The sequence below is a fragment of the Cervus canadensis genome, chromosome 13, assembly GCF_019320065.1.
Source record: "Cervus canadensis isolate Bull #8, Minnesota chromosome 13, ASM1932006v1, whole genome shotgun sequence".
NCBI lineage: Eukaryota > Metazoa > Chordata > Mammalia > Artiodactyla > Cervidae > Cervus > Cervus canadensis.
In genome coordinates, this window is record NC_057398.1 from 68,556,706 (window position 1) to 68,581,148 (window position 24,443).

Sequence of the window (24,443 nt, forward strand, 5' to 3'; positions counted from 1 at the left end):
CTGCCTGCAGTTAAACCATCATTTTCTCTGTGTATGTGACTATGTATGTAAATCATACATAGTCACCTGTATTTTTGAGCATGTAATATGATTCTATTTTCTCTTTTTAGTATTTCAGTTATATTTCTTTTTTCACTTTTTTAGTGGTTGTTTTAGAGTTTTCAGTATACATTTATGATGTCCCAGTCTACTTTCAACTAGGACTGTACAACTTCCCAGGTAATGTGCACATCTTTTGAAACTAACCCTCATTTCCTTTCATCCCTTATACCATTGCTGTCATAATTTCACTTATAATAAGGATAAATTACCATGTATATGACATATACATAAGCATACAAAGTTGAATATCTTATTGCTGTTTTTATTTTCAACAGACTGTTATCTATAAGATCAATTAAAAATAAGAAAAATAAACGTCTTTTTTTTTTTAACTTTATCTTCATATATTCCTGTTTTCATGCTCTTCCTGTATGTAGGTCTGGGGTTATAACTCATTTTCCTTCTTTCTTTTGAAATTATTTTAACTTTTCTCTCAAGGCAAGTCCACTAGGAACAAATTCTTTCAATTTTTGTTTGTCAGAGAAAGTCTATTTCTCCTTCACCTTTGACAGATAATTGCATAGAGTACAGAATCTAATTTGGTGGTTGCTGTCTACCAACACCATAAATATTTCTATTTATTCTCTTCTTGTTTTCATATTTTCTGAAGAGAAGTTGTATGTTATTCTTTGTTCTTCTCTAAGGAAAATGCATTTTTCCTCTACCTTGTTTTAGAAGATTTTTGCTTATTTTTGGTTTTGTATAATTTGAAAAATATGTGCTGAGGTGTAATTTTTTTTTTTTTAATTTATCCTTCTTAGTATTCTCTTGTTACTGAATTGAGTTTAATGGACCTTGTTTTCAGGTCTAGCCCAGCCTCTGAGTGGGAGGGAAGGTTCTTTTCTCTTTCTAGTTTGAGGAGGTAAACAACAAAACAGAAACTGAGATCAATACAGCACAAACTTTATTCAGCGCTCAAAGAATGGAGGAGTAGAAACTAAGTTCAAAGATCAACTTCTCCCACCTGGAGAGAGTAATTTAATTATAAAGAGTAGAGACAAATGGCGGAAGGGTAAGAGTGAAGCTAATGATGGGGAGACATGATAATTAGTCTGTGGGGAAGGTGCAGGGCTTTTTCTTGGGACTGGGTGCCCCTCAATTTTTGTCTTTTTGTGTTACTTAGTGTCTGGTCCTGGCTACTGATATGTATGTCCTTTAATATGCAAATATAGTAGCACCATGTATAAAGAGACAGGGTCTGTGGCAGGTCAGATTTGTTGCCATCTTGGTCCCAGCTGGTTCCATTTGGTGTGGGTTTTTTGTAGATTACTTTCTTGTCTGAGGACCCCTTACTCAAAGATTTATGTTAAACTCTGGAGAAGGGTGGGAGTTACAGGGTTTTAAATACTTGGAGAAGTTCTGGCAACACTGTGAGCTTCTTGGATCTTTGGTCTTGTGTCAGATATTAATTTGGAGAAATTATCAATTTTTGTTTCAAATATTTCTTCTGTTTTTCTTTTTTTTTCCTTCTTTCTCTCTCTTTGTCTTCTCTTTCTGAAGTTTACATGCATATCTGTTGTAGTTGTCCCAAAATCCTTGGAGACTCTCATCATGGTTCTCTTTGTTGTTCAGGTTCTGAGGATTCTAGTGATACCTTCTCAAGCTCAGAGAGTCTCTCTTCACCCATGCACAATCACCTAACAAGCCCATCATAGACAGTCTTTGTTTCTGTTCTCCTCTTGTTTTCTATCTCTGTCATTTACTTTGGGCTTGTTCTTATAATTTCCATTTCCCTGCTTATATTTTATCTGTTTTTGCATACATCTGCTCTATCCATTAGAGTCCTTAGCATATTAATCACGTTCCTTTCCAATTCACAGTCTAATCATATCAATGCCCCTTCCATGCCTGGTTCTGATGCTTGCTCTGTCTCTTTAATTTTTTTTTTTTTTTGCCTTTTAGTATCCATTGTCTTTTTTTCATATTGCCAGATGTGATGTACCGGTAAAAAGAAATTTCTGTAAATAGACCTTTAGTAAAGTGGTGGCGAGGTATGAGAGGAGAGAAAGCATCCTGTAGTCCTATGATCGCCTTTGTTGTTTAGTTAGTAAGTCGTGTTTGATTCCTTGCGACCCCATGGATTGTAGCCTGCAAAGATCCTCAGTCCATGGGATTTCTGACAAGAATACAGGACTGGGTTGCCATTTCCTCCTCCAGGGGGTCTTCCCCACCCAGGGATTGAACCTGTGTCTCTCGTATTGGCAGGTGGATTCTTTACTTCTGAACCACCAGGAAAGACCCTCCAAATCAGTTTAGCTCTGATCAAACCCTGAGAGGATTAGGCTCTGGTTAACTAGTTTCTCCTGCAAACAGGCCTTATTAAGCAGAACAGAATGTTCTGGCATCTCTCAAAATGGTTCCTTTCCTCAGCCTCATGACAGAAACTGGAAGGGACTTTTCTCTGATATTTGCAATGGGAACCTGGTTAAGCCCCTAGAGGTAAATTTCACCATCTTGTACAGTTTGTAACTCTGAGACTTGTCTGCAGGGAACCTCCAGCAATTCATCAATTACAGTACAGATTTTCCTATGTTGGTTCTGGTTCTTGCAGTGGTTCATCTCCCTAGATTCTGCTCTGGTAAGACGTGCTTGCCTCTGTGAATTTGACTGTCTGTCTCTCCTGTCCTGAAGGTAGTAGTTTTTCCTGTGTTTATCTTTTTATCCAAGAAGAGTTGTTGATTTCCAGCCTGTTCAGTATTTTACCTGTTAGGGTAGTGTGATAACTTCCAAGCTCTTTATAGGCAGAACTGGAAACTGAAAGTCCCTCTGTTGTTCTCGGAAAAAAAAAAAAAAAAAATCTGTGCAACAACTGAAAAATTAATTCCATTAAGGCTGTACTTCAAATGAGTTTGGGAAAAAATATGTATTTTTCTTAATTTATCATAGAAAACTATGTCTGTAACAAAAAAAAAAGCTTTTATTTCTTAACATTGGAAAATAAAAAGACATATATACATTGACATAAAAATAGATATGGTATTTCAAGCAAGTTTATAAGAATAATAATAAATGAGAATTTACTTTCAGTAGAACAAATTATGAAATTTTTTGCAAACTTCTAAGTCAAGCATAGCCAAAATGGGATAGGGAAAATGCATTGGGGATAAGATTTTTTGAAGCTTATTATCTTGTTGGATTATAAACCAGATCCTCTTTAGCTAATTTAGTACTCAAAACACCTTGAGAGTAGATGTTTTTATTTGAATTATAGACTATGTAACAAAGGCGTGATAAATTCACAGTTTATTAATATAATGTGATACAGCATTTTATCCCAGATGGCCTGATTTGAAGAGGGAAATTTTACAAAATATAAACGTATTTATGAGACAAGCTTCTAATAATTACTTTGCAAAACAAATATTTGTAAGTATTATTTCAGAAGATGTTAATCCTGAATAGAGGCAGGTAGCTAGCAGTATTGCCATCACTGTATGCAAAATGAAATATATCTTTGACAAATAGATGCTTGACATCCAAGCATTTGTTGACTTTTTTTGTCTTCTAGCAAAGCTTTAACTTTCTATTATTTTGTTTTCTCAATGTGGTGTATGTATGTACTGTTAGTTCCAAATCCTTAAGCAGATATAAGAGTAGACCAAAATTTCCTTCTGTGTTAATATTTAATCTAGTAGACCAATGTTTGAATTTTTGTAACAGTATATCACGTGCAAGCATATCCAACTCTTTGTGACTCCATGGACTGTAGCCCGCCAGGCTCCATTGTCCATGGGTTTTCTCCAGGTAAGAATATTGGAGTGGGAGGCCATGTTCTCCTCCAAAGGATCTTCCCAACCCAGGTATCAGACACAGGTCTCCCACATTGCAGGCAGATTCTCTACCATCTGAGCCACTGGGGAAGCCAAGAATACTGGAGTGGGTATCCTATCCTTTCACCATGGGAACTTCCCAAACTAAGGTCTCCTGCATTGCAGGCGGATTCTTTACCAGCTAAGCCACCCAGGAAGCCCCAACAGTATATCATAGACCATACATGTCAGTCAGCTCAGTGTTTCTGACTAATGCTTACATGAAAGCTTTTATATCTGATCTCATTGTATTAATAAAATATTAACTATATATGGACAAAATCTCTAGAATTGTATTCTAAATTCTGTTGATAACAACCAATAATTGTATGGAGCTATTTGAAAAACTCATTGTGTATCCTCAAATGTTTGTGTGTCTTGGATATTGTTGGCTTTAAGAAAAGCATCACAGTGTCACACTCTGGGTCATGATTTTTGCAACTATGTGTATCAGAATGTATCTCCACCTTGCCTCCTATGCTTAATCCATACTCTTGTCAGTGTGTATAGTGAGTATCACAAGACTCAAATGTGCTGAACAAACTTGTGGAGAAGAGAAAAATTAAGAGAGAAATGCAATAAACACACAAAGCAGTTGTTAAGAGCGTATTGGTACTAGAGAAAGCACAGTAGATTACTTTTTGGATATATGTGTGTCTGTATGCCTGTTTGCTATTTTAGTTGTATTTTGGGGAAACAGATTGAAGATTTGGTGTCAGTGTTAAAATTACCTAATTTTCAGAAAGTATTCTAATTAGTATTTTTATATATAAATCTGAATTTTCAGTAACAGTTTGCTGGTGTTCAGCAGGAAATGCCTGCTATGTTATTTTTAGAATCCCAGTGGGCCAGTATCTTTCTTTTTGGTTTTTACATATTCCTCCCATTTTTTTTCAGACTAATTCATGAAAAAAAAAATACTGTTGTTCTCTAACATCCTGTGAAATCAAATTGGTAAGTGGATAATTTGGCAATTCTATTATTTTCAAAGTGGTAAATGTTTTCATATTTTTGGACCTATAGTCTATCAAATTGTCAGTGTTTACCAAAATGATTCATGCATCCCTTCATTTTTATCTATACATGGATATTAAAAATACTGTTTCACTTTATCATGACAAGGATAACAAGAATTAAAAAGACCTTCTCAAAACTAATATATAAAGATATTAAATTTAATATTTATAGGGGAATGACCTTCAAAGTCTTGGAGTCTTGTTATGTGTGTATATTTGTGTGTGGGATTTAGTATGGTATGGACATTATACTATAATCAATATTCTAAAAGATGACTTAGATTTTCTTATAAAGCCAAAAATATTAATAGAATGCATTGTCTTGAAATGATTACAATTTAAGTCTTTTCATGGGACTGAAATAGGCTGAAATATACTCAGCTATATTTTTAAAAATTCATTGAAAAAATCATATATGTTGACTTTGACAAACATCTTCTGTATAATGTTAAGAAAGTTTTCTACTACTAGTAGGAAAAATATGCAGAAATGTGTTAAGGAAAATATATATGTTATTGCAAACAAATGCACACACATATAGGTTTGCAGTGCTAAGTGTAACTTCTGGTTTGGAAGTTTGTTGTGTCATATTTTGCTTTTGTGAATTTGTATCACATTTGAGACTCAGGTCTGACTTCATATTTGTGTAATGGATGTTGACTGTTTAAACTATTAACTTTTTTTTCCTCATAACTCATGATTATGGTACTTGAGAATAAAAACTAACACAGCCATCTTATTTTTCTTCTGTTAGTATTGTAATTGAAAGAGTTTCACTGTAAATGTATTATCATTTTGAGATAAAGTATTTCATTATTTTTATTAGAGCATGTTAAAAGTTTCTTCTTTTTATATTATCTGCTATAATTCTTAATCTAATTTCTGATGATATTTCTTTATTTTTCATCCTTTGTGATTTTTCTTTGGTTCAAATTTTGTCAAGGTGACAAAAGTCAAAAAAGAAATGAAAAGAATTATTTAAAAATTATTTGGATCAAAATTTTAAAGAAGACGCCAAAGTCCAAAACTGTAATTAAAAAGAAAAGTAATTTAGACTCACCAGGTACCAAATAGAACAAGGCAACATCACATTAAAATTTTATGTAAAGGGAAAGAAATGCATGTGGATGTTTTATATAACTCTACATGAGTTTGACTTGTCAGTGAAATAAGGAAAATGAGATAATGTATAGAAGAATGAAATTATGTGAAATATTAAATGGTTAATGTGTTGACATAGCTAAGTATCTTTGGCCACTGTTTTATTCCCTTATTCTGAAAATAGTGTTATGCCTTCTCAATTACTGACTTTTTATAATAGCTCCTTTTGTAAAATACATCAATATTTTAACAGTATTGAAAATCTTCCTCTTGTGTAAGTTCCTAACCAAATGGTGTCGTGTAAGATGATACATGATAGACTTTGGAAGCATTCTTATCCCTTCTCTAGTTCCTGCTGCTAATTTCAGATATTTCATTTAAGCTTACAGTATTATAAAATACTGTAACATAGTAAAGAAAAAATTAGTCAAAGTTATCTTGGATGTAGTCTGTGTAAAAGAAAAGGTAAAGGTTGAAATGTTATTAACATTCAAAGAGTAAGAAAACCTATCTAGTGGTTTAAGTAGGCAATCTTTCTTCGTTACAGTTAATTCATGATTATTAAAAGATACAGATGTAAGATTTTGGTTTACAACTTGAACTCTGTTCAGCCCTTCTCAAAATTTGCTGTGAGACATATTGGAATGTACTCTACTTCTAGAACATAAAACTGACACGATCCGGTCTTCTCCTTGGTTTTGATAAACTTTATAAAATGGTGGTTTAAAGACTTGGACTCTTTTCAAGGTGGTCTTAATTTTAGTTTACTACCTATCATAGAGCATGCCTGGGACTTATTTAACCCTTTTCATTCTTTAACATGAAAATATGTAAGTGTGGTGTAGTAATAAACACCTTTAATGAAATGAAAATATGTACTGTGGTACAGTAGTAAATATCTTAAATGGTGTGGCCCTGAGTTACTTTATGGTCTCTCATTTGGTCAGTGGTATACAAAACTAAGCTTGCAAGTCTGGACTCTTCTGATTTGATAAAATGACTCATTCTGCATAGTTCAGACTGATCGACTGATAGTAGACTCAACTCTATGGGAAAATCCCAAATCATTGGGAGATGATTAAAGTCTCATATAACCTAAATTCTTATAATGTATCATATGATTTTGAGCTGATTTGGGGGGGGGTGAGTTGACTTTTATTTTCAAAATACCTGTTTGTATACTAGATTGTTTCCAGGGGCACATTTTTTTTTAAATTTGCTATATTCATTGATACTTATTGTATTCTAGAAGTTCTGTGAAAGTGTAAATGTACTTGGAGGAAGTCAAGGATATAGAAAATACAGGTATTCTATTTTTATTTATTTATTTATTTATTTCTGAGCCTGTAGTTGGTGCCATGAGTCATAGCATTAATGTAGAAAAAGGGTTTTTTCTTTAATTCACATTAACTTTTAGAAATAATGTCTACAAACCAAGAGTTCTAGGTATCAGAGACCCTTAACACCCTAAGATTGCTCCAACCTCTGTTGCTGTGATGCCTCGAAACATGGCCTCCAGAAATTAAATGGGTCCCTGGCATCTCTTTCCAATACTTAGCTACCAAAATAATAAACAATATTAGAGATAAAATACATGTAGGTGATGTCAGTATCTATGAGTATGTTTATATAATTTTATATTTTAGGTTAGTGAGAAAACTTGAAGAAAGCTCTTATAAAATATATTGTTCAAGTAATATTACTTGTCAGTTACATTAATGCATAGCAAATACACAAACATGCACACATAAATAAAAATCTAACAATTTAATAGTAGAAGTATAAAATATAAGACACAATAATAAGGTAATAAAAGAAACCTACAAAACAATTTATATAGCAAATAATATTTAAATCAAAATTGATATCTAAAGCTATGCTCAGTTAGAGATGAAGAGACCAAGTTTGTTAAACATTGGACAAAATAATTTTTTAAAGTTAACTAATAATTTGCTTCAAATAAATAAAAGAATAATAGTTAAATTATAGATGGAAATTAATACACAAAAACAAAGCAAATCAAATCTGTAAAATGGATTAAATAATTCAGGAACCAATAGCTTTAAAAAAGATGAAATGGTTACTGATAAATCTATACAACAATGAAAAGAGAAAAACAAAGAGTAACTAAAATGGAATAGTTAAAATGTATGTGTGCGACTGTGGGTATGCATGTGTTTGTATGTGTATGCCTAGTTGTGTGATGGTGAGTCAATGAATTTTAAAGTCTTGTAACTAATTATACTGAAGCAGAGCCAAAATTTTATAAAATTAATCCAATGAAGCACAGATAACTTAATGAATCAATAATCAGAGTAAATAGTCATCAAATCAAAAAATTTTTTTAAAAAAGCATCAAATAATGGTTTCTAAAAGTTAGTAAAATTCAAATTAAGTTTATGGGCTCTTTCTTATTTCTATGATAAATAACAATTTTCAATTTATAAAGCAGTCACAGCATGCAAAAATATAGGCTGCACTAAATTTCAGTTCAGTTCAGTTGCTCAGCTGTGTCCAACATTTTGGGACCCAAAGCCTGAAGCAGGCCAGTCTTCCCTGTCCATCACCAACACTTGGAGCTTGCTCAAACTCTTGTCCATTGGGTCAGTGATATCCTCCAAACATCTCATCTTCTGTCATCCCCTTCTCATCCTGCCTTCAACATTTCCCAGCATCAGGGTCTTTTCCAAAGAGTCAGTTCCTTTCATCAAAGTATTGCCAAAGTATTGGAGCTTCAGCTTCAACATCACTCCTTCCAATGAATATTCTGGACTGATTTTCTTTAGGGTTGACTGGTTTGATCTCCTTACAGTCCAACAAACTCTCAAGAGTTGTCTCCAGCGCCACAGTTCAAAATCATCAATTCTTTGGTGCTCAGCTTTCTTTATGGTCCAACTCTAACATCCATACATGACTACTAGAAAAACCATAGCGTTGACTAGATGGACCTGAGTTGGCAACATAATGTCTCTGCTTTTTAACATGCTGTCTAGGTTGGTCATAGTTTTTCTTCTGAGGAGAAAGCCTCTTTTAATTTCATGGCTGCAATCACCATCTGCAGTGAATTTGGAGCCCAAGAAAATAAAATCTGTCACAGTTTCCAATGTTTCCTCATCTATTTTCCATGATATGATAGGACCAGATGCCATGATCATCTTTTTTTTTTTTTTTTTTTGAATGTTGAGTTTTAAACAAGTTTTTTTCTCTCCTTTTTCACTTTCATCAAGAGGTTCTTTAGTTCTTCTTTGCTTTCTGCCATAAGAGTGGTGTCATCTGCATATCTGAGGTTATTGATATTTCTCCTAGAAATCTTGATCCCAGTTTGTGCTTCAACCAGCCTGGCATTTCACATGATGTAATCTGTATAAGTTAAATGAGCAGGGTGACAATATACATCTTTTACATACTCCTTTCCCAATTTGGAACCAGTCTGTTTTTCCATATCTGGTTCTACCTGTTGCTTCTTGAGCTGCATACAGATTTCTCAGGAGGCAGGTAAGGTGGCCAGGTATTCCCATCTCTTGGCAAATTTTCCTCAGTTTGTTGTGATCCACATAGTCAAAGGCTTTGACACAGTCAATAAAGCAGAAGTAGATGTTTTTCAGGAACTCTATTGCTTTCTCTATGATTCAGTGGATGTTGGCAATTTGATCTCTGGTTCCTCTGCCTTTCCTAAAACCAGCTTGAACATCTGGAAGTTCATGGTTCACATATTGCTGAAGCCTTGCTTGGAGAATTTTGAGCATTACTTTGCTAGCTGTGAGATGAGTGCAATTGTGTGGTAGTTTGAACATTCTTTGGCATTGCCTGTCTTTGGGACTGGAATGAAACCTGACCTTTTCCAGTCTTGTGGCCACTGCTAAGTTTTTCAAATTTGCTGGCAATTGAGTACAGCACTTTAACAGCATCATCTTTTAGGATTTGAAACAGCTCAGCTTGAATTCCATAACCTCCACTAGCTTTGTTCATAGTGATGTTTCCTAAGGCCCACTTGACTTTGCATTCCAGGATGTCTGGCTCTAAGTGAGTGATCACACCATCATGGTTATCTGGGTCATTAAGATCTTTTTTGTATAGTTCCTCTGTGTATTCTTGCCACTTCTTAATATCTTCTGCTTCTGTTAGGTCTATACCATTTCTGTCCTTTATTGTGCCCATCTTTTCATGAAATGTTGTTCCCTTGGTAACTATAATTTTCTTAAAGAGATTTCTAGTCTTTCCCATTCTATTGTTTCCCTTTGTCTTTGCATTGATCACTGCAGAAGGCTTTCTTATCTTTCCTTACTATTCTTTGGAAGTCTTCATTCAGATGGGTATATCTTTCCTTTTCTCCTTTGCTTTTAGATTCTCTTCTTTTCTCAACTATTTTTAAGTCCTCCTCAGACAATCATTTTGCTTTTTTGCATTTCTTTTTCTTGTGGATTGTTTTGGTCACTGCCTCCTATGCAATGTCATGAACTTCCATTTATTGTTCTTCAGGCACTCTGTCTATCAGATCTAATCCCTGGAATCTGTTTGTCACTTCCTCTGTGTGATCACCAAGGGATTTGATTTAGGTCATATTTGAATGATCTAATGTTTTTCCCTGCTTTCTTCAATTTAAGTCTGAACTTTGCAGTAAGGAGTTCATGGTCTGAGTCAGAGTCAGTCTCTGGTCTTGTTTCTGCTGACAGTATAGAGCTCTCCATCTTTGACTGCAAAGAATATAATCAATATGGTATTATTATTGACCATCTGGTGATGTCCATGTGTAGAGTTGTCTCTTGTGTTGTGGGAAGAGGGTGCTTGCTGTGACCCGTGTGTTCTCTTGGCAAAACTCTGCTAGCCTTTGACCTGCTTCAAATTACTCCAAGGCCAAACATACCTGTTACACCAGGTATGCTTTGAATTTCTACTTTTGCATTCCAGGCCCTGAGGATGAAAAGGACATCTTATTTTTGGTTTAATTATAGAAGGGCTTGTAGGTTATCATAGAACCGTTCAACTTCAGCTTCTTTGGCATTCATGGTTTTGCCATAGACTGGATTACCATGATATTGAATGGTTTGCTTTGGAAATGAACAGAGATCATTCTGTAATTTTTGTGATTGTACCCAAGTTCTGGATCTTGAACTCTTTTGTTGACTATGAGGGCTCTTCCATTTCTTCTAAGGGATTCTTGCCCACTGTAATAGATACAATGGTTATCTCAATTAAATTTGTCCAATCTAGTCCATTTTACTTCACTGATTCCTAAAATGCTGATGTTCACTCTTGTCATCTCTGTTTGACCACTTCCAATATACCTTGATTCATGGACCTAACATTTCAGGTTCCTATGCCGTATTGTTCTTTGCAGCATTAATTTTAAACAATCTTAATTCTAAGCTAAACAACTCTAAAATAATTAAGCTAAGTCATATTTATGAATATAGATAGTGTCTTACGAAATATTAGCAAGAAAATTTCAGATGACCATAAGAGAATTGTGACCTATATCATGTTTTCTTTTAATGGAATAAATTTGATGTTAATACTGTTCATAATTCCAGTAAGTTAAAGCTATACATTTGGATTGAAACTTTCATGAAAAATTTACACAAAATTTCACTTAATTAAATAAACCAACCAACCTCTTAAAAATTCTTAATTATATTAATAAGGAATGTATGTATGGCATACATATTAACCATAAAGATATACATATTATCCATATCAGGACTAAGGAAAAATGCATACAAATGCCACAGACTGACTTACTGAAGAGAAATGTATTTTCTCATAATTCTGGAAGCTGGAAATCTAAGATCAAGGTGCTGGCAATATTGATTTCTGACATGACCTCTCCCCTTGGCTTAAAGACACTTTTTACTGTGTTGACATATAGCCTTTGCCCTGTGTGTGCTCCTGGAGTCTCTCTCTCCGTCTTCTTACATGACACTGATGCTATTATATAGGGGCCCCACCCTTTGACCTCATTTCACTTTAATTACTGCCTTCAAGGCATTATGTCCAAATACAATCATAATGGGAGGCAGGGCTTCAGCATACAAATTTTTGTTTTGGGCACACTATCTACAAAATGTTCAACCACAGGACTTTTACTTGATATGGTTTGCTCATATTTAAAGTACTAAGAAATGTAACAAAAAATGCTCATTTTTATCACTGAAAAGATATTTATATTTTCAGGTAATTGATATGGATAAAATATAAAATATTGACTGAAGGGAATTTCAAAATTCAAAACTCAAAAGTTACAATTCTTGGGTATCTCTTTGTTATTAGATACATATATACTTGTCATATCTTTTTGATAAATTGACACCGTTATCAATGTATTGTCCCTTGTAGTATTATTTGACTTAAATTCTATTTCTTATGATACTGGTATAGCCTGTCCAGCTCTCATTTAGTTACTATTTCTACGTAATATTGTTTTTCAACCTTTCACTTTACAGTTATTTTGAGTCTTTAAATAAAATGTGGATCCTTTGAACACAGCAAATAGTTAGGCCATGCTTTCTTTTTACTCCATTTTAATAATCTCTGCCTTATATTGGAGATTTTTACCCTTTACATTTAATCACTGATATGGAAATTTTTCTGCCATTTTGCTATTGGTTTTCTATATATATCATATAATTTGTTGCTTTTCAATTCCTTAATTATTTTATCCTTTTGTGTTTATTTTTGTAGTGTATAATTTTGTTTTTGATTTCCTTTCATATGTATAATAAAATTATTTTTTAGTGGCTATGTTAGAGATTACAATTAGCTTCTGTTAGAGATTACAACTAGCTTCTTATATTTATAATAAATTATTTGGTTTAACAACACCCTAGCTTCAGCAGTACATGGAAACTGAACTCTTATATAGATGCATGATTCTTTCTTGATTTTATTTTGTCATCATGAATTACATATTTATACATTATATACCCAATAACATAAGTTTATATCTATTTTGTCCATTGGTCCTTTAAATCATACAAGTGGAGATATTTTAAACAAGAAATATAATGATTGTTTTTGGATTTAGTTATGTAATTTTCTCTGCCAATGTTATTTATTTCTTTGTATGGCTTCAAGTTACTGTAAAGTGTACTTGTATTTATACCCTAAAGGCTCTCTTTTGCATTCTTGTAGTGTAGGTATATAAACAGCTAATCCTTTGAACTTTTGTTTATCTGGAATTTTTTTCTTTAATTGAAGTGATGTCTGAGGAGGGCTTACAAATAGTGGAGAAAAGAGAGAGGGTAAAGGCAAAGGAGAAAAGGAAAGATATACCCATCTGAATGCAGAGTTTCAAAGGACAGCAAGGAGAGAGAATAAAGACTTCCTCAGTGATCAATGAAAAGAAATAGAGGGAAACAATAGAATGGGAAAGACTAGAGATCTCTCAAGAAAATTAGAGATACCAAGGAATAATTTCATGCAAAGATAGGCACAATAAAGGACAGAAACAGTATGGACCTAACAGAAGCAGAAAATATTAAGAAGAGGTGGCAAGAATACATAGAAGAACTATACAAAAAGATCTTCATGACCCAGATAACCATGATGGTGTGATCACTCACCTACAGCCAGACATCCTAGAGTCCGAAGTCAGGCAGGCCTTAGAAAGTAAGCTAGTGGAGGTGATGGAACTCGAGCTGAGCTATTTCAAATCCTAAAAGATGATGCTGTGAAAGGGCTGCACTTCAATATGCCAGCATATGTGGAAAACTCAGCAGTGGCCACTGGACTAGAAAAGGTCAGTTTTCATTCCAACCCCAAAGAAAGGCAATGCCAAAGAATGTTCAAACTACCATACAATTGCACTCATCTCACAAGCCAGAAAACTAGTGCTCAAAATCCTCCAAGCAAGGCTTCAACAGTTCATGAACTGAGAAATTCCAGATGTTCAAGCTGGATTTAGAAAAGGCAAAGGAACCAGAAATCAAATTGCCAACATCTGTTAGATCATAGACAAAGCAAGAGAGCTCCAGAAAAACATCTACTTCTGCCTTATTGACTATGCCAAAGCTTTTGACTCCATGGATCACAACAGACTGTGGAAAATTCTTAAAGAGATAGGAATACCAGACCACCTTACCTGCCTTCTGAGAAATCTGTATGCAGGTCAAGAAGCAACAGTGAGAACTAGACATGGAACAACAGACTGGTTCAAAATTGGGAAAGAAGTGTTTCACTCCTCTTATTTAACTATACACAGAGTACATCATGTGAAATGCTGGACTGGATGTAGCACAAACTAGAATCAAGATTGCTGGGAGAAACATCAATAACCTCAGATATGCAGATATGACACTATCTTTATGACAGAAAGTGAAGAAGAACTAAAGAATCTCTTGATGAAAGTGAAATAGGAGAGTGAAAAATCTGGCTTAAAACTCAGCATTCAAAAAACAAAAATCATGGCATCTAGTCCCATCACTTCATGGCAAATAGAAGGGGAAACAGTAACAGACTTTATTTTCTTGGGCTCCAAAATCACTGCAGATGGTGACTAAAGCCATGAAATTAAAAGATGCTTGCTCCTTGGAAGGAAAGCTATGACCAACCTAGACAGCCTATTAGAAAGTATAGACATTACTTTGCCAACAAAGGTCCATCTAGTCAAAGCTATGGTTTTTCCAGTAGTCATGTATGTATGTGCGATGTGGACCATAACAAAAGCTGAGTACTGAAGAATTGATCCTTTGAACTGTGATGTTGGAGAAGACTCTTGAGAGTCCCTTGGACTGCAAGGAGATCAAACCAGCTAATTCTAAAGGAAATCAGTCCTGAATATTCATTGGAAGGATTGATGCTAAAGGTGAAGCTACAATACTTTGGCTACCTGATGAGAGGAGCTGACTCTGGAAAAGATCCTGATGCTGGGAAAGATTGAAGGCAGGAGGAGAAGGGGGTGACAGAGGATGAGATGATTGGATGGCATCACCAACTATATGGGCATGAATTTCACCAAGTTCCGGGAAGTGGTATTGTACAGGGAATCCTGGCCTGCTGCAGTATATGGAGTCACATAGAGTTGGACAGAACTGAGTGACTGAACTGAACTGAAATATATATATATATATATGTATATATATATGTATATATATATATGTATATATATATTCTTTTTAGATTATTTTTCATTACAAGTTATTGCAAGATTTTGAGTAGAGTTCCATATGCTCTAAACTGCTTTAATTTCTAGTTGATTTTTAAATTTTGTTCATCAGATGAGGAATTCAATTGGTTATTTTGTTGTTATTGTTTTTTGTTTTTCTTTTTCCTTCAGTTTAGGAATGCTACCCCTCTGGGCTCCATCATTTTTGCTAAGAAATTTACACTTAATATTGGCAACAACTTTTTTTGTAATAAGTAGCTTCTCTTCTTTTGATTTCAGGGTGCTCTCTTTTTGTTTAGACAGTTTAATTATCATGTGTCTCAATGTGGTTACTGTTTTATTCATTTTCGTTGGAGTTTGTCATATATCCACTTTGTGTAAAATCATGTCTTCATCACATGTGGGAAGTTTTCAGCTATTGTGTCTTCACATACTCTGTCAGTTTCTCCTCTCCCACTGAGACTCCTACTCTGCATATATCAGTAAATTTGTTGATGTCTCCTTTTATGCTGTGCTTTTTTTTTTCCCTCCATACATCTCACCTTTTTCTTTCTTTCTTTCTTTCTTTTTTAAAAAATCTCTATTAGTTTTTCTTTCTGCTCCTATGACTGGATAGCTTCAATTGATCTCTCTTATATATACATTTTTGTGTTCTTTAAATCTCCTGTTGAAACTCTCTAGTGATTTTTATTTATTTTACTTAAAAATATTTCAAAAAGCTCCAACTATTTTTAAGTTTCCTTCTTGATTTGATATTTATTTGATTACTATGAGCCTTTGACTTTTTTCAAGAGTTAAACAAAAAATTCTGATACTTTTTGTTTACTATTACTTTGTTTGTAGAGAAAAAAACCTATGCCACCATTTTGTGCATTTTATACTTTACAGCTCCAGAATTTTGGTTCAGTTCATTTTTTATAGTTTCTGTGTCTTTATTGATATCATATGATTCATGAGGCATTAATTGTATGATATCCTTTAGCTCTGTGCATCGTTCCATTTACCTCTGTGACTATAGCACAGTAGAGTCTTTGAGTCTGTTTCTAGTAAGTCCAATGTCTAAGCTTCCACAGAGACAATTTTGGTTAAATTTCCCATGTGTGGGGCATACTTTTTTTTTTTTAAACATGCTTCATTATTTTTTGTTGAAACCTGAACATTTTAAATAGTATGCCTTGTTAATTCTGCAGATTAGATTCTTCTGCCACCTTAAAATTTTTTGTTCTTGCTTTTTCTGCTTTGTGATTGGTTGGATTTTTAGTGAGTTTTCTAGCCTCTGATTGTAAAGAATGTATTCATTGATATGTGTGGGCTGCAGTCTCTCTTCTTTTATCTTCTGATTTGACAGATGCCTTTGAATGTTTAGAGACAAAAATAAAACCCCAAATTCTCTTAGTCTTTGCATATTGGTTCTGTGTTGCAACACTCCTTTAACACTTAGGTGGCCAGTTACAGACCTTGCTTAGTCTTCACTTCCTGTTTGTGCAGAGCCTAAAGATCAGCCTGAGGTAAACGTTTAGGGTCTTCCCGGGTTTGTTTGTTTGTTTGTTTGTTTTTAACAAAAACCTTCCCCTGGGCATGCACATGGCTTCCTATATTCCCCAATACTCATGTGAGAGTTTCAATGCCATAATTCTTCAAAGACCCTTTCTCCACAAATTTTCCTCTCAGGCTTTTGGCAGTCTTTATTGTCCCTCAGATTGCAATCATTTGGTCTAGGCAGCAGAGGGTTCTTTACTTGCCTTCCATGATTTTTGAGAAATGCCCTCTGTGTAGCCACTTTTCTGCCCTGAGAAAGTTCTCGATCAGGTGAAGCAGAGACAAGTGCTTTCATCAGTCCTACAAGTAAGTGTTAGACTAAAACAGATAAAAATAACTATTTGAGAACAAAATCAGCTTTCCTTCCTCCAGAACAAGGGACCAGAATGCCAAACTGGATTATTGGATGCCATTTCAAGACCATCTTGGAGACAGGAGGGAGGTAGGACAAAGGCAAGTACTTCAAAACTCCCCAACTATTTTTAAGTTGATTAGGTGTTTACTTGACTGCTATAAGCCTTTGTGGCTTCCCTGGTGGCTCAGTGGTAAAAAATCTGCCTGCGATTGGAGAGGCAGGTTTGATCCTTCAATTGGAAAGATCCCCTGGAGAAGGAAATGGCAACCCACTCCAGTATTCTTGTCTGGGAAATATCATGGACAGAGGAGACTGGTGGGCTATATAGTCCACGGGGTTGCAAAAGAGTCAGATTGAATTAGTGACTAAACAACAAAAATAAACCTTTGACTTTTCTTTTTCATTTTAAGAATTAAAAAAAAAAAGTAAATCTGACAATTTTCATTTACTTTTAATGTGTTTGTAGAGGGACAACCGCTTTGGAACTACCTACTCCACCATATTCACTGACATCAAACAAACTGCTAGCATATTTTTACATTAAAAATAAATCTAATATTATTTGAATGAAACTCTAATACATTATCTAATATTTATGTGAGGTGTGTGTGTGTGTCTGTCTGTTTGTCTATGTGTGTTATCAGATATTTTTTTCAGTCTTCATTTTCTAATGCATTTCTAGAGAATTATTTTACTTAGACATATTTCCTGAAGGCAACTATATCATTCAAAGAATAAATAGAAGGTCAGATTATATAAATTTTCTTTATTAATTTTTATTAAAGTATAGTTGATTTACAATGTTGTGTAAGTTTCTGCTGTACAGCAAAATGGATCAATTATATATATATATCTATCTCCACTTTTTAAAGATAACTTTTCCCATATGGTCATTACAGAGTATTGAACAGAGTTCCCTGTACGATAGAGTAGGTTCTTATTAGTTGTCAATTTTATATATAGCAGTGTGTGCACGTCAATCCCAATCTCCCAGTTTATCCCTCCTTCTTCCTTTCCCCCTTGGTAACCATGTTTGCTTTGTATACCTGTGAATCTCTTTTTGTTTGGAAATAAGTTCATTTGTACCATATTTTTAGATTCTACATATATGTGATATCATATGATATTTGCTTGTCTCTGTCTGACTTATTTCACTCAGTATGACAATCTCTAGATCCTTCCATGTCACTGCAAATGACACTATTTTGTTCTTTTTTATGGCTTAGTAATATGCCAACATGTATAACATGTACATCTTTATCCATTCATCTGTCAATGGCCATTTTTGCTGCTTTCATGTCCTGGTTATTGTAAATAGTCCTTCAGTGAACAATTAGGATACATTTAAATTGTTTCTGGAACAATATATTTATAATCTCCCATTTTCACTTGAGCACAGGTCTGTTCAACATAGAACTGAATTTTCATAAAGTTTACTTTGCTTCACATTCTTTGCCAAAGTCTAGATAATTGAAATAAATAGGTATAAGAAAAGAGAATGAGGAATTCCATAATTTGAAATTCTAAGTCCCAGTTTTATTTTCTTGTTTATCTTTCCAGGCTTATTTTCAAATATACCAATTTATTGCTTGCAATTTTCCTAAGGTAGCCAGACTACTGAGGACAAAATATGAAAAATACAGAATGTAATAATTTGCAATGTCTATTATTATGAAATTCAAATGTAGGGGGGAAACACACAAAGGGATTTATTTCCATATAATATTGTGAGCAATACAGATAGATATATGTACAGGATTCTATGGAACCACAGATCAGCACTTTACATAACCTGATATTTAAAGCAATACTGATTAATAGAGTACTTGAAAAGTGATAACTTGGGTTATTGAAATGTCCTTATAGGCAATGGCATAAGAAAAGGCACAGAGATACAAATAAAATTAAGTTTATATAAAAACAAACTATCATTAGAGAGAGAATCAAAAGTGGACCATTGCTAGTGGTTGTAAAAAGAACCAGAATTGTATAGATTGTAGAGCTTTTCAGGTAGCACAGTGGTAAAGAATCTGCCTGCCAGTACAGGAGACACAGGAGACTCAAGTTTGATCCCTGAATGGGGAAGATTCCCTGGAGTAGGAAATGGCAACCCACTCCAGTATTCTTGCCTGCATAACCCCATGGACAGAGGTTCCTGGCAGATTACAGTCCCTGCATTTGCAAAGAGTCAGACAAAACTGAGCAACTAAGCATGCATGCTCATCCTCTAGATAGTTATTATCAGAGGAAAAAGAATACATCAGAAAGATTCTTTGTGTCTTCCTAAATTAACCTTGTTTATCTGTTACTTGAAGTGTAGATTCAGAGTGGTAATTATTGGAGAAATGAGAACTGAGACATAAAGGTCGTTGTCGGCTTTAATTTTAACACGACATGCTCACTAGAGCTCTGGATAAAGATAACTTCCTCATCAGGATTTACTAGAGAATTACTGCAATTATATGTCTGAGGAGGCAGTTGAGTGGCAGCTTTGGTCAATGACACAAACAGAGTGAGAGCTCATTAGTGTGTGTTATCATATGTGTGATTCTGTCATCCTTTCCATTTGTCTAAGAAAAAAAAAATGATTCACTTTTACTTTTGGATTTTTATTTTGAGATCTTTGGTATAATTTCACTTAAATTTCCCCTTTAAATTATTGAGGATAACACAGGAGTAAAATACAATATTGAATGTGTATAAGAGGACAAAAAGACATAATGAAAAATAAAACATTTTATCAACTATGTTTCTTATAATAACTCATAATTAAGAATAATACCTTTATCTTATAATTATTCCTGGTGATTTTCATTCAATTTCTTGTGGATATTCTATATTTTGAACCATATATGTAAGAATAAAAAAGTACATGACTGGCCAGCGGGTAAGAGTTTGCTGAGAGAAGGCATACAATCCGCAGTCATCAATTCAGGGCATGGTACCTCTTCACCCCAGTGCCCCAGTACTATTCTGGTAGCCAGGGAGGGGGGCCAGGATGGTCTTGGCCTTTCTCCTAACCTTTCTCCTAGCACCACCAGCCAGAAGAAAGAGGGTTTTGACACTTGGAAATCTGAGCTGAGCTGAAGGGGAGGGAGACTGTGGTAATGGAGTCTAGTCTGGGCAGAGTAGCTTCTTAAAGAATGGTCTTGGGGTACTTTCTTGGTAAAACTTTCAGGCCTCACTGGCCATTGGAAGAATTTTTTGGACCCGAGTTCTGTGCTTTTTCCAGGTTCAAGATATAGGGCCCAATTTCATTCATTTTGAAGGGGGTTTAATCTGTTCATCCTCCATTTCATAGATTCAAATGGTCAGAAGAGATAAATCCCTTTGTGACTTGTGACCTAAGCAAGAACTGAAAAACACATTTCAATGCGCCTTCCCACATTCACAGGAAAATTATGTCTTCTCCTCTTTCTAAAGAGCTGAGGCAGAAGTACAAGAGTCAATCCTTGCCCATCTAAAAGGGATAATGAAGTTCAGGAAGTAAAAGTTGTAAGGGGGCACTACAAAGGGCAGCAAATTGGCAAAGTAGTCCAGGTTTATGGGAAGAAATATGTCAACTACACTGAAGAAATGCAGTGGGAGAAGGCTAATGGTACAACTGTCCATGTGGACATTCACACCAGCAAGGTGATTAGCACTAGACTGAAACCAGACAAAGACTGCATAAAGATCCTGGAAGGGAAAGCCAAATCTGGCCAAGTAGGAAAAGAAAAGGGCAAATATAAGAAAGAAACAATTGAGAAGATGCAGGAATAAAGTCACTTGTCAACAGCTTTCATTAAAACTGTTAAAATTATTTAAAAACATATATGACTGTCCTTTTCATTAGAAATAATTAAATTTTAGTTCAGTTCAGTCATTCAGGCATGTCCAGCTATTTGCATCATAATGGATGGCAGCATTCCAGGCTTCCCTGTCCATCACCAACTCTGGAGCTCTCTCAGACTCATGTCCATTGAGTCGGTGATGGCATCCAACCATTTCATCCTCTGTTGTCCCCTTCTCCAACTGCCTTCAATCTTTCCCAGCATCAGTGTCTTTTCCAATGAGTCAGTTCTTTGAATCAGGTGGCCAAAGCATTGGAGCTTCAGCGTCAGCATCAGTCCTTCCAATGAATATTCAGGACTGAGAAACGAAGAGAAGTGAATGGATGGACTGGTTGGATCCCCTTGCAGTCCAAGGGACTCCCAAGAATCTTCAACAACACAGTTCAAAAACATCAATCTTTTGGCTTTCTTTATGGTCCAACACTCACATCCATACATGACTATGGTAAAAAACCATAACTTTGATTAGACAGACATTTCTTGGCAAAGTAATGTCTCTGCTTTTTAATAAGGTGTCAAGGCTGGTCATAACTTTTCTTTCAAGGAGCAAGCACCTTTAATTTGATGGATGCAGTCACCATTTGCAGTGATTTTGGAGCCCAAAAATAAAAAATGAAAGTCTCTCACTGTTCCCATTGTTTATCTATCTATTTACCATGAAGAGATGGGACCAGATGCCATGATTTAGTTTTCTGAATGTTGAGTTTTAAGCCAACTTTTTCACTCTCCTTTTTCACTTTCATCAAGAGGCTCTTTAGTTCTTCTTCACTTTCTGTCATAAGGGTGGTGCCGTATGCATATCTGAGGTTATTTATATTTCTCCTGAAAATCTTGATTGCAGCTTGTACTTCCTCCAGCCCAGTATTTCACATGATGTAATCTGCATAAAAGTTAAATAAGCAGGGTGACAATTTACAGCATCGATATACTCCTTTCCTGATTAGGAACCAGTCTGTTGTTCCATGATCAGTTCTATCTGTTGCTTCTTGAGCTACATACAGATTTCTCAGGAGGCAGATAAGGTGGTCTGATAGTCCCATCTCTTGGAGAATTTTCCACAGTTTGTTGTGATCCACACAGTCAAAGACTTTGGTGTAGTCAATAAAGCAGAAGTAGATGCTTTTCTGGAACTCTCTTGCTTTGTCTATGATCCAGCAGATGTTGGCATTTTGATATCTGGTTCCTCTGCCTTTTCTAAATACAGCTTGAACATCTGGAAGTGCACAGTTCACAAACTGCTGAAGCCTGGCTTGGAGAATTTTGAACATTACTTTGATAGCATGTGAGATGAATGCAATTTTGCGGTAGTTTGGACATTCTTTGGGATTTCCTTTCTTCAGGTCTGAAATGAAAACTGACCTTTTCCAGCCCTGTGGCTACTTCTGAGTTTTCCAAATTTGCTGGCATATTGAGTGCAGCACTTTCACAGCATCATCTTTTAGGACTTGAAATAGCTCAACTGGAATTCCATCACCTCCACTAGCTTTGTTTGCACTAATGCTTCCTAAGGCCCACTTGACTTTGCATCCCAAGATGTCTGACTCTAGATGAGTGATCACTCCATCATGGTTGTCTGGGTCATTAAGATCTTTTTGTATAGTTCTACTCTATTCTTGCCACCATTTCTTAATATCTTTTGCTTCTGTTAGTTCCATACTGTTTCTGTCCATTATTGTGCCCACCTTTGCATGAAATGTTCCCTTGGTATCTCTAATTTTCTTGAAGAGGTCTCTAGTCTTTTCCATTCTTTTGTTTTTCTCTATTTCTTTGCATTGATCACTGAGGAAGGCTTTTTGTTTTTTTAATCTCTCCTTGCTATTCTTTGGAACTCTGCTCTCAAATGGGTGTGTCTTTCCTTTTCTCCTTTGCCTTTCACTTCTCTTCATTTCTCAGCTATTTGTAAGGCCTCCTCAGACAGCCATTTTGCCTTTTTACATTCTCCCCCCCCCCCCCCACCTTGGAGATGGTCTTGATCACTGGCTCTGGTACAATATCATGAAACTCCATCCATAGTTCTTCAGGCACTCTGTGAGATCTAATCCTTTGAATCTATCACTTCCACTGTATAATCATAAGGAATTTGATGTAGGTCATATCTTAATTGTCTAGTGGTTTTCCCTACTTTCTTCAATTTCAGTCTATATTTTGCAATAAGGAGTTCATGGTCTGAGCCACAGTCAGCCCCTGGTCTTTTTTTTTTTTTTTTGCTGACTGTATAGAACTTCTCCACTTTTGGCTGCAAAGAATATAACCAATCTGATTTCAGTATTGACCCTCTGGTGATGTCCATGTACAGAGTCTTCTTTTGTGATATTGGAAGAGAGTGTTTACTATGACCAGTTCATTCTCTTGGCAATACTCTGTTAGTATTTACCCTGTTTCATTTTGTTCTCCAAGGCCAAATTTGTCTGTTACTCCAGGTATCTCTTGACTTCCTACTTTTGCATTCGAGTCCCCTATAATGAACAAGATATTGTGTGTGTGTGTGTGTGTGTGTGTGTGTGTGTTAGTTCTAGAAGGTCTTGTAGGTCTTCATAGAACCATTCAACTTCAGCTCTTTCAGCATTACTGGTTGGAGCATAGACTTGGATTACTGTTATATGAATGGTTTGCCTTGGAAACATTAATCATTCTGTCATTTCTGAGAGTGCATCCACGTACTGCATTTCAGACTCTTTTGCTGACCATGAGGGCTACTCCACTTCTTCTAAGGGATTTTTACACACAGTAGTAGATATAATGGTCATCTGAGTTAAATTCACCCATTCCACTTGATTTAAGTTCACTTAAATGTCAACGTTACTCTTGCTATCTCCTGTTTGACCACTTTCAACATACCTTGATTCATGGACCTAACATTTCAGGTTTCTATACAATATTGTCCTTTATAGCACTGGACTTTACTTCCATCACTAGTCACATCCTCAACTGGGTTTTGTTTTTCCTTTGGCTCCATCTCTTCATTTTTTCTGGAGTTATTTCTCCACTGATCTCTAGTAGCATATTGGGCACCTACTGACCTAGGGAGTTCATCTTTCAGTATCCTATCTTTTTGCCATTTCATACTCTTCATGGGGTTCTCAAGGAAATAATACTGAAGTGCTTTGCCATTCCCTTCTCCAGTGGACCATGTTTTTTCAGAACTCTCCACCATGACCTGTCTGTCTTGGGTCACCCTACAGAGCATGTCTCATAGTTTCATTGAGTTAGACAAGGCTGAGGTCCAGCCTTGTGATCAGTTTGATTAGTTTTCTATGACTGTGGTTTTCATTCTGTCAGATTTAAATTTTAACAACCTCAAAATTTTTTGTTTGAATCAGAGAGCACAAAATGGATAAATAATTTATATATCCCAATGTAGGAACTGAGGACAATTCTATTAATATATTGCATATAAACATGGAATACAAATAAAATATGATTGTAATATTTGGATTATATCCACATTATGATTTGGGGGAAAATATGCAATGTATTCTAAAGTATATAGTACATTCTATCAGTATGTATAATCTTAGTGTGAGGAGAAATTCCTCACTATTATTTTCTGTTTTTACATTTTGTTCTACTGTTCTTTCAATACTTGAT

The 24,443-nt window shown here is 35.2% G+C and overlaps 1 pseudogene; it reads left to right on the forward strand.

The window, feature by feature from the left end:
- Window positions 1–1,103: 1,103 nt before the first annotated feature.
- LOC122451768 lies at window positions 1,104–20,784 on the forward strand (annotated as a pseudogene).
- The last annotated feature ends 3,659 nt before the right edge of the window (window positions 20,785–24,443 follow it).